At 36.7% G+C, this 12,174-nt stretch overlaps 1 protein-coding gene across 10 annotated transcripts in view; it reads right to left on the bottom strand.

Annotated features, from left to right (window-relative positions):
- The window catches only part of CEP170 (centrosomal protein 170), a 283,085-nt gene that overhangs the window by 35,769 nt on the left and 235,142 nt on the right, over positions 1–12,174 (bottom strand). The window lies entirely within an intron of this gene.

The following is a 12,174-nucleotide window of genomic DNA, read 5'->3' as shown; positions in this document are numbered from 1 at the left end:
CAAAACTACAAAGAGAAAAAGAAAACATAGTAGCAGGAACAATGAACATTCATTCACAAGAATTGAAGTCAAAAAATCTCATACATATATAAAGTAAGATATGCAAAAGAAAGGAAAAACAATAATCAATTCTGTATGTTCGCGTTACAACTAAGGAGAATATAAAGAGGGTAATAAGACATGGGAGGAAAGAAAAGAAAAAGGAGAGAGGATAATTAAAGGTCAGTAGGAAGGAAAGGGTCAGCTATCAATTACTGATGGTACTGAGCTAACATCCCTGCCAATAAAACACTAGAAATGTAAATTAATTTGAGATTCGTTTTCAGTCCATTTTCAAAAAGGGCTAAGTGTCAACTTTAGCCATCCAAAAGTTGACTGGTTAAAGGATTTTAAGCCAAATCTAGATGGCTAGACTATTAGTTGAAAATTATCCAGTTGGTTACAATTTGAACACTGCCAGAATTTACACAGATAATGCTGAAAATCAGTGTTAAATTGCTTCAACCTGCCTTCTTAACAAGGTAGAACCAGCTTACTTCCCACATCAGGTATAACTGTGGACAGCAGGATACAAGTCATCACAAATGGGTGAATACATATGATGGAGCCCATGTTAAAAAACTCTTCAGTTCAGAATAATTCTTGAAGCTTTTAAAAGACACTGTGCATGTATGTGGGTCTACATTAGGAAGATTTCAGCTCTTATGTCTGGGCAATGCTGGAGAGAACATTAGGGGGTACTCCAGAACCACAGAGCTGGCATCTGTGAAGACAGATGGGATCTTTCAGAGATATTCCCTTAAAAAAAATAATTCTATGTACATCACTTAGGATTTGGATAGATTGATTGATCAAATGTTAATAATTAATGAAACTCCTTATGGGTTTCCCCAAGGATCCCCTCTAAATGTGCTTGGGAGAAGACTGTATATGGAGTTTTTCTTGACCTATGATTAATGAGTGCCTGCCACATTAATAAGCAGATGCTTTAGTGAGTGGCAATGCACTGATAATAGTGAGGTCCTTTTCTCCACTAATTTATTATTGAGGTTAATTGTCTTTCTACAGACAAGAACATAAGAATAGCCTTACTGGGTCAGACCAATGGTCCATCAAGCCCAGTAGCCCGTTCTCACAGTGGCCAATCCAGGTCACTAGTACCTGGCCAAAACCCAAGGAGTAACAATAGTCCATGCTACTGATTCAGGACAAGCAATGGCTTCCCCCATGTCTTTCTCAATAACAGACTACGGACTTTTCCTCCAGGAACTTGTCCAAACCTTTCTTAAAACCAGCTACACTGTCTGCTCTTACCACAATCTCTGGAAATGCGTTCCAGAGCTGAACTATTCTCTGAGTGAAAAAAATTTCCTCCTTTTGGTTTTAAAAGTATTTCCCTGTAACTTCATCGAGTGTCCCCCTAGTCTTTGTAATTTTTGATGGAGTGAAAAATCGATTTACTTGTAACCGTTCTACTCCACTCAGGATTTTGTGGACTTCAATCACATATCTCCTCATCTGTCTCTTTTCCAAGCTGAGATTATATGTAAAAGTGTTTGGTTCCTCCAAGGATCCCCATTACCTCCTATTCTATTTAATATTTATATGTCTTCTTTTCTCTTTTTACCAAGGATTTGACACCTTGGATGTGAAATTTTATTCATATACAGATGATATGCTATTACTAGCATAGGAGCCAACTTTTCAAAATGATTGGGGATGCTAAATATAATAGAAATTACCCCTCTCTATACCCAAAAGAGTTTGCTCAATGTTAAGAGGTGCTCTAGCACCCACAGAGCTGACTCCTATGAGTTACTAGTATCAGTTAGTGCCAATCAATCCATTAATTTGGCAAAGATAGCCACATGTATCTCTAAAACTGAATACTATAGCACCATACACGGTGAGCAGAGTTTTGGTTCTACCCTGCTCATAGGTGCACTGAAATGATGATAATTGTACAAATATTTCTGACAAAATATTGTTTATTAAAATTTAACAGACATCCTGTTTCAAAGCATTTATTTGTACAATGGAGGAACATTACAAGTCAGAGGGTGTAAATGCAACTTCCCTGACTTAACGCCTCAAAATTCCATTCTGCTAGGTTCATTTAAATATACCTAATATATGACGACATTTTACTGCCTGCATATAATTGGTCAAGAATACTTGATACCCCATAAGGCACTTACATGCATATTAGGGGAGTGTCTTTCCCCCTCACACATGAATTCCTAAAAGTTACATTTTAATACTAACTTATCTAATAAAGAAAGATACAGAAGAAATCAAGAAAAAGTATTACAATATAATATACTTACAGAGGAAAAATTATCCATACCCAGAGCTTTAAATCATTTCTCCTTAAAAGTCAAACTGCTGCTCCCATGTTACTGAGTCACTTAAGAGCATGAACTGAAAATCTAGTGTCTCAGTGAAAGAGAAGGGGAGTGGCTAATCCACTCCCACAAAACCTACATTTTCCTATATGAATCATCCAATATAATTTTTAGAGGTTATTTTATTTCAATCTGAACCCTTGAATACATTAATATTTTACTAAAATTTAATTCATCATATATGCATTTTGTATATCCAATTAGAATTTCTAACTTTACCCTGCAAAAAAGGAGAGGGAACCCCCCTCCCCTGGAATGTAATCTCTGTACACTTCTCCCTCGGTATTCGCGGGGGATAGGGGCAGAGCCGAACCGCGAATTGAGAAAAACCGCGAATAACTTCTCGTCTGGCTCTGACCCACCCCTGCCTCCCTCCCTCTCGAGACTACGACGGGAGCTCATGGCAGCCACTTCCTATTGGCGATCTACAGAGGGCAGGAGCATAGGAAGATTGTGCCTGCCCTGAAAGCCCGCTAGACCACCAGGTAAGACCGGGATGCCAGGAGGAAGGCTGGAGAGAGGCGGGAACGTGGTAAACTATGGGGTTCCCACTCCCTAAAAAAATCACAAATATGTGAAACCGCGAGTGTTGAAACAGCGAATGGGGAGGGGGAAGTGTAGTAAGAAAAGTCCATCTATATAGCAACCAGGTCAAAAGCCAAACCTTATCTGCCACAGGTCTTTGGAGACCCAACTGGGCACACAATGAAACTTCATAAATCTAAGCTATAGCCTGGGTTTATCTTCTCTGGTCTTCAACAGAGCTTATATATTAATTCTAGTGACCTAAGAGAAGGCCTACTCTTGTTTCCAGTGACCTCAGCACAAAACACATATTTAGGTCTTATCTGGTTTATGTTCTGGCTTATCCAATTGTAATTTTATATAGCCACTCATAAAGCCTTCTCTTGGATAAGTCCCTGTCTTATCAATATATATTTCCTCACTAGTAAAATTCAAAGTGATGAGGCTATTTTATATTTCATGCCACGCCCAGGTTCAAAAGGCCAAATCAACAAATTCAATTTAAATATAGATAAGACCAAATTATTATAGCTAGATTGAATTACTTCCTTAATTCCAGATAAACCTGTAATAACTAAAGATGTCTCTCTAAAAGTGGAGCATGCCTTGATCCTTTACCCTCAAATTAATCATTTAGTACAGACAACATTTTTAAAATTGCGCCAATTATGAAATGTTTGTTATTATTTTGATTAAGTATTTGGTTCAGGCATTCATTTTGTTCCACTTGTCTACTAGAATGGTCCCTACTCTTCCCTTTCAAGCCAAGTTGCAGTCTAAACTTCAACTTCTTCAGAACACTGCTGCTAAACTAAAATTTTGTTTGAAAAAAATTGATAACTGTTTCATCTGCTTTAATTTCTCTTCATTGGTTCCCTATACAGGCATGCATCCTTTTTAAAACTAGCTTGTTTTGTGTTTAAGATATTTAATGGGTCTAGCCCAGAATATTTGCTGGGTCTACTTACTTTTCCTTTAAAAGTGGCATTTCTAGATCTAGAGACCAATTTTTTATAGTTTTTCTGTTGTTCTCGGAGATTAAGTATGAAAAATTATTGAAGGACTTTTCATTATCAAGCAGTACAGTTTTGGATTTCTTTGCCATTTGAACTTCAATCATCTTACCTTTCTTTTCAAAAGAACTTAAAAATTTATTTATAAGATTCTTTAATTACACAGGTCAGCACATTTTCATCAGAGTTAATGTTGGGTGTGTTTTGTAGTATTTTTCATGCTGTTTTCAAATCTGTTTAATTTTTCACTAGCACGTCACATTTTTGTAATGAGGCTCATTATATATCATTATAAATGTTAATTGGGCGATATATCATCTGTTTATAAGATAAACGTATAAGGAGGGTTAACGAAGTTGTCTGTTTTTTTATGCTACAGACATTATTTACAGTGATTAATATCAGTCTTTACCATGCCAAGACATTGTACTAATCATCTATAGTTTCTGTTATGTCTGTGGTTCATTCACGACGAAAGCACAATGTTGCCCAATTACCGTAGGTCTGAAGAAGGTATACAAATTGTACAGGTTGTTCCAATGGACTTCATGACTGGCTCAGTCAATAAAAGGCAGCGATGTCATTTGCAATCCCAATGATATGGAGGGAACCACGAGACCATATTAAAGATTACTACTTTTGCCTTGTGAACACAAGTGGATTCTCAGCTAAAACTAAGCTCAAAATTATATATCATACTCTGGATTCTGCTATTAGGCCTGTTCCTCATGATGACTCACTACCTGTCCCTGTACCTCCACAAGATGGACTTGCTGCTGTAGGACATGATGGGGAATGTGATGATGATGCAGTATCTGGTCACAATCCAGGATTACCTGATCCTGATGATGTGAATGATGAAGATTCTGAACCAGAGACCTTTACACAAGCTGAGCTCAATGATCTTATTCGTGATCTAAATTTTTCAAAAGAAAAAGCAAAACTTCTTGCTTCAAGACTTAAGCAAAAGCACTTGCTTGCAAAAGATGCTACTATAACTCATTACAGAAAAAGGAATCATAACTTAACATTCTTCAGTGTAAATGGCTCATTGTGCTTTTGTCATGACATCAACGGACTCTTCAACAGTTTGTCACAAGTGCATTGTCCAGATGAATGGTGTATCTTCATTGATTCTTCACAGAGAAGCTTGAAGGCAGTGTTACTGCACAACAGAAATTCCAAACCAAGTATACAAATTGCCCATTCTGCTCATCTAAAGGAGTCTTATGAGAATATGAAGAATTTACTAGAAGCAATCAGTTATAAAACACACCAGTAGAACATCTGTGGTGATCTGAAGGTCATTGGCATGTTAATGAGAATGCAAGGAGAATTCACTAAATACTGCTGCTGTTTCCTGTGCTTGTGGGATAGCAGATCTATAGCTGAACATTATGTCAAGCGTGTCTGGCAGCTGAAGGATCCCTTTAACAAAGAGACAAGCAGTGTGAAATTTATGCCATTGGTGGATCCTCATAAAATATTTCTTCCACCTCTTCATATCAAGCTGGGGGTTGATGAAGAATGAACCTAGTAAAGGCCATGGGTAAAGCAAACTCACCAGGTTTCCAATATCTTGTTAAGAAATTTCCAAAAATCAGCACTGCAAACTGAAGGAAGGGATATTTATAGGCCCACAGATCAAGTGCATTATGCAGGATGAAGATTTTAAGCAATCACTCTCAGCAGCTGAGCTTGAATTTGGGAGGCATTCAAGTGATTAGTGGAAAACATTCTGGGCAACCATAAGTCTCCTTCATACAAGGAAGGAGTTCAGAATCTCCTTGACTCCTATCAGAAACTTGGCTGTTGCATGTCATTAAAAATACACTTTTTGCACTCAAATCTTGACTTTTTTCTGGAAAATCTTGGTAGGGTGAGTGGCGAGCAAGGAGAACATTTTCACCAGAACATTCAGTTAATGGAGCATCGCTACCAAGGTTTCTGGAATGAAAGTATGATGGCCGACTACTGCTGGATGTTGTGCCGTGACAATTCAGACACAACTCACAAAAAGAAATCATACTCCAAGCATTTTTGAAGAAATATTGGTTGCTAAGTGACACAGTCCAGTACAATTATACTATGCTGTATGCTCATTTGACTTTGAACTGAAGATACTGCAACATTTCTTTAAGTTTATGCTGCAATTCTTAAAACCCTATATGCTAAACGCTATAAGCTAACATTAGTCATAACTTTAAAAGTTTACGTGATTGAAAAAAAAATAACAGATCTGAAATCAGCATGAAAAACTGATTTAGAAAAATATGCTAAATGTGCTGTGTTGCCAGATGATTCTGAAAAAAAAAATTTGTTACCTTGTTTTTATATATAATTTTCCTTGCCTTTTTCTTTCTTTTTATTTTTTTGCTACCTGCTTTGAACCACTAAATATGGAGTTGGCGGGATACAAGAGTTATCTAACATAACATATTATATCGAAGTTGGAGATATGGCAAGGAATATGGCCACCTTGAAAATATGCTAATGCTGGCTTTTACAAAGTTGTGGTAGATGTTTCAACCATGGGGCGGTGAGGTAAATGCTTAGACACTCATATAATTCCTATACCATGGCTTTGTAAAAGGAGCCCTAAATTTAAATGGGCTTAATAACTTCGTAAGAAGGTATTGTAATTCTTAAAGAGAACAAATGTGGATTTTTTTAAACAGCCGTCTAAATCTTTAAGGTCAGAGGGGATGTTGCAATTAATTAGTGAAAAGTCGGTAAGCATACATTACGTGAAAATAAGAGCTTCAATAATCCTGGTGTTGGAAGTTCTTTTATGGAACAACTTGACGGGACCACTTAGGCTTCTTTTTGATATTCAGAAATTTAAGGTGTTGAAGACAACTTTATTTGTAGAGCCTTTCTTTTGAACAATTGTTTATTTAAACTGGAGAATTTTTTAGATGTAAATTATCTAGTTTTGTATTGTCTTTTGAAGATTGTGTATGTATTTTGTGAACCACTTAGGTTTAAGCGGGTTATCAAGTTTCAAGTTTATTTAAAAATTTGATTTGATCGTAATATCATAATCAAATGTGATTTACAAATAGTAATAAAATCAGGGTAAAAAAAGAAAAAAAAAACCCACAACAAAAAACAAAAACCACACAATTGTTAAAACTAAGAGGACAGGATAGGTTTAAATACAATTCATAAACAAATAAAATAAATACATTAAACTGTGTAAAATCTGGTAAGTTACTAGGAGGATGATGATATAGGGATTTTATGTCCTGGCAGTGTCACAGAAGGGAGGAATGGCAATTCTTAATACTAAGAAGTATTTATGGTGGCCAGAAGCTTTTTAAATTTTATATATATATTTTTTCTTATTTTGTAGAAAGCAGTCTGGAAATTAAGAAAAAATGGGCCTGGGGACTGGAGTTCAATTTTATTCCTTAGAGAGGCTGAGGACTATCCCGTCAGACCTACCGCCATGAGATGTAAAATGTATAGACTGAAATCTATGTCTCAGTCCTGCAAATCGATCTCCAGAGACCAATCTCAAGTGGGCTTCTGTTGTAGTCATGGTTTAAACACTATGGGGGTAATTCTATAAAGAGAGCATCAACATTTAGGTGTCAAGAATGCCTGTAAATTACCAGGAATACCAGCATATTATAAAAACATATGTGCATAGATATGCATGTACATACTAATAGCATGGCTACGTGTTATTCTATATGGTGCTTATATGCAACTGCATAGTTTGAAGATCAGCTTAAACATAGGCAGAGGCTAGGTGAGTGTGCATAGTTATATGGGTAAATTGTAGAATACTATAATTTTAGGGTTGTAACCAACATTATATACAGGCTGCCCCATGCTTTCCAGAAAGCACACTGTGAGAATGCCACTCCCTTCTTTGGCTGTACAGTGTTCCCTCGCAAATTTGTGGTTCACGGACTCACTAATTTGTGGTATGCTCCAACCGCCTCTTCCTGTACTAAAGTCAGGCTACACCAATCAAGAGCTGTGTGTCAAAGCAGCTCCTGATTGGTGTAGACTTACTTTAGTAACAGGAAGAGGCAGTCGGAGCATACCACGAATTAAACTATGTTTGTAAAGGGCTTAAAATTAAAACGTGCACAGGCAAAAAGTGAGAAACGAAACCATGTTTACAACCTTCTAGCCTAGCCCAGCCCAATAATAATATTGTAATACTAATATAGTGAAAAAAGAAAAAAAATGACAGGGCAACCCCTTCATTCACAGAAAGAACAGTGCAGCCTGCCAGTAAAGAAAAAGCAGCCCAAGACTCCACTCTTCTCCTTGCCAACCCACTGCACCATTCACTACTTCACACCTCCCAGACCCGCTCCTTTCCAACTCCCACGAGACTCTCATCTCTCTTGCTGGAGTGATTTTCTGCACCCGCCGGCGCTCAAGCTGCCCTCCCCTGCCTTTTGACAGGCGAAAAACCGTATTTTGGGGAAGTACTGTAAATATTATTTTGCAGATTACCCTAGTGCTTATTTCTATCCTTGTGACATCAAGGATTTTTTCTACTCATCCCATGCTTTTGAATTCCTGGTGCCCATTTTTATCTCCATTCGCATCAGGAAGGCATTCTAGGCATCCATTACACTTTCCATAATATGTTTTCTAACCTTCATGAGTCTACCTGCTTTCATTGCATTTGCTGCTTTGCTTTCAAAATTTTGCTTAGCTAGGCATTTTCACATTTTTAAGTCTTCTAGACCAGTGGTTCCCAACCCTGTCCTGGAGGACCACTAGGCCAATCGGGTTTTCAGGCTAGCCCTAATGAATATGCATGGAGCAGATCTGCATGTCTGTCACTTCCATTATATGCAAATCTCTCTCATGCATATTCATTAGGGCTAGCCTGAAAACCCGATTGGCCTGGTGGTCCTCAAGGACAGGGTTAGGAACCACTGCTCTAGACTAACTTCTGGTGGTGTCCGTTTTGCATCAGTTGCTGTATTTTACTTTCTATTATTTAACTTGTTTACATTTTTTAAAATTCTTGTTTCCCTCTGCTTGACCACCAAATTCAGGAGCTGCTCAATAGACAAAAAGCCGAATATTAATATATAAACTATAAGTTTGGAACTTGATTTAAAATTTAGTTACTTACTTTTTTCCAAATCCAAGCTTAACACAAGTTACAAACAGGTCCATAAATCTAAGATTTACCTGAAGCAAAGAAGGATGAAATGTCTTGGACAAGGTCACAAAAAGCATCATTTGGAAAAGCAGAATTTGAACCATGGCTTCCCTCATTTGGAAGAAAGGCATCAAATGACTGGGTCTTAAGATTTATTTTATTTATTTAGATTTATATCCAGTCCTCCCAGAAGAGCTCAGAATGGGTTACAAGTTTACATATATAATAAAACATAACAGGGTATAGTAATGTAGAGCATGACAGTACATTTTAGATCATGACATGATAGGACAATACATAGAGGAGCATGACAGTACTCAAAAAGCATGGCAATACTTAATAGGATATGATAGGACAAGATCTCATACAACATAGGGTGGTGATGTTATGAGTTTGGTATGACATTATGGTAACTAATAGAGTTTCACAGTACATTATAATGCTTGACATTATGAAGCGTGATAAGGCAGTTCATTAACAGAGCATGGCAGTGCATTATGATGCATGACAGTGAATGGTACGGCAGACAATACATACAAGTGCATGGCCTGGCAGGACAATACATAACTGTGAATGATAATATGTGCTATGTTTGGCATAGAAGGAATGTCTGATCAAATTTGGAAGTGTCAGCAATGACTACGTGGCATGGCAAGAAAATACATAAGGGCACATGATAATGTGTTAGGTATGATATGCTATGGAATGTATGGTAGGGCATGGTAGTATCAGTGATGGACAGGCTTAATACTTAGGGCAGAAATGCTGCTAAATTAATCATTTTTGTGTTCTACAGCCATGTTGAATTGATGGTTGTAGTGTTGTAAAAAGGTTCCGTATTCCTCTAAAGAAGCTTTAACAAAAAAGAAACAGGATGTTCCTGTTGTGAACTTAACAGTGTATTAAATTACTGTGTGGATTGTAATGCACACTTCAATGATGCAAACCTTCATTGATTCAACCTTCATTAATAAGTGAATGATATACAGTATATTTTTTCTCGATGCATTTTGGATATTACTAACAATGTATTATTAGAATACTTTTAAAATACACATACCATAGTATTTTTTGGAGACAATACAATAAGCATTTAGGGGTTCTTTTACTAAGGGGCGCTAGCCATTTTAGCACACGCAACATGCTAACACGTCTATTATAGTCTATGGATGCGTTAGCGTTTAGCGTGCGCTAAAACAGATAGCACGCCTTAGTAAACGGACCCCTTAATATAAGGAAGTGGAGTTTTTTATGGCTGATAATAAAGTAAACTATACCATTATTTTTTAAAATATGAGGAGAGCTATTTTTAAGGAGGTCTTATTTCTCCACTTTATGTAAACATTTAAAAGGTTATTGATTTTCTCGATTTTTTGAGTGTTAATGTGCGACACAGTAAGATTTTTAGTAACACATTCTGCAGAGTAAATAGTTTTCCTAACAGTAATGCGGTTGCATAAAGTATCCCTATAAACTTTATAAACAAATTTTAACAAAGACAGCAATTTGGGGTATCTGAGTTTAGATCAGTGAAAAAAAATACACAAAGAAAAACAAATGTTTGTCATAGCAAATCCAGTTAATATGCTGCACATAATCATGAATATTGGCTACTTTTTTAAAAATATCTTTAGCCGAGTTAGTATTAATACAAAATTACTTTAAATTTGACAATCAATTTTAGCTTCAATGCCAGAGTTGTCATGGGTACAGTTGCTGCTCCCACAGTAGAACTAATTTATGTCGTATATATATCCAACTCAATTTTTTTAATCCATTAAATCATGGGTTATATTTATCAATATGTTTTTATTTGGACAACTTCTGAGGACCAATTGGCCACATTTTTGGAGTGGCTTAATTACCTTGATGTTCACCTTTGTTTTTCTGTGACTTACAATAGTTCAAAAACCACATTTTTAGGTATCATTGTATATAAATAATCTGGTTATTTATACACTACAGCAGGGGTGCCCACACTTTTTGGTCTTGCGAGCTACTTTTAAAATGACCAAGTCAAAATATCTACCGACAAAAAAAAAATTTTTAAAAACACAAAGCACACTGAAGCCTGAAATATGGCTGTCAGTAAGATTGCAAAAGTACTTAGCAACTCATACTGAACAATTAAACCCCGTTTAAAATAAATACAACAGCATGGATATTGATAGAACAAAATGGACCAGCACCTTTTTTTTTAATAGATATGTTTACATCTTTCCAGAATGGTTACTTTTGCTGAGTAGTGAGTTGGATTAAACCCTATCTCTAATCCCTCTAAGTAGGTTTATGCACAGTTTACAAAGATTTGGCTCCCAGTTGCATTGTTGGTTAAACTTTCTGTGTAGTGGAGAGAAGTGAGGGCTCTCTTGTATTCTGTAATTCGCTGATTATCCAGCCCTCTTCGATGTGAACTGCCTAGAAGTCATCTGACTATGGCGGTATAGAAGAATAAAGTTATTATTATTATTATTATTATTAATTATCATTTATATTCCGGGGTTTTTTCAAAGAGGTCAAGGCAGATGACTCTATGCACTGTCACCTTAGTAACAACCATACAAAACTAGACAAATATACCCCCTCCCTTTTTAACTAAACCACAATAGCAGTTTTTAGCACTGGGAGCTGCGCTAAATGCCCTGCACTGCTCTCAATGCTCATAGGCTCTCTGTGCTAAAAACCGTTATTGCAGTTTAGTAAAAGGGGGTCACAGTACAAAATATAGACAGCAGATATAAATTCTCAAAACGGACACATTTTGATCACTAAATTGAAAATAAAATCATTTTTTCTACCTTTGGTGATTTCATGAGTCTCTGGTTGCACTTGTAGCCCACTGTAGCCCAGGACAGGGCTCAATAGCACTCCCAGTGGATACCACAAAATAGCACACTGACGTGTGACCCAAAATGGAGTCACCCTGCAGGACTGGACTTTAAACAGGAACCATAAATCACAGCTACAACAATTGTAGTTCATAGGAGAATCATTCCATTTTATTCCTTCCTTCACAAAGGTAAGTAGATCATTAATGTAGCAGAAAAATTGTCAGAACTTCAAACAGCCTCAAAACCAAAAATACCAA

Source organism: Geotrypetes seraphini, chromosome 3 (assembly GCF_902459505.1).
Source record: "Geotrypetes seraphini chromosome 3, aGeoSer1.1, whole genome shotgun sequence".
Classification (NCBI taxonomy): Eukaryota; Metazoa; Chordata; class Amphibia; order Gymnophiona; family Dermophiidae; genus Geotrypetes; species Geotrypetes seraphini.
The sequence above is the reverse complement of the archived record's forward strand: the minus strand, read 5'-3'. Positions and strand labels throughout refer to the sequence as shown.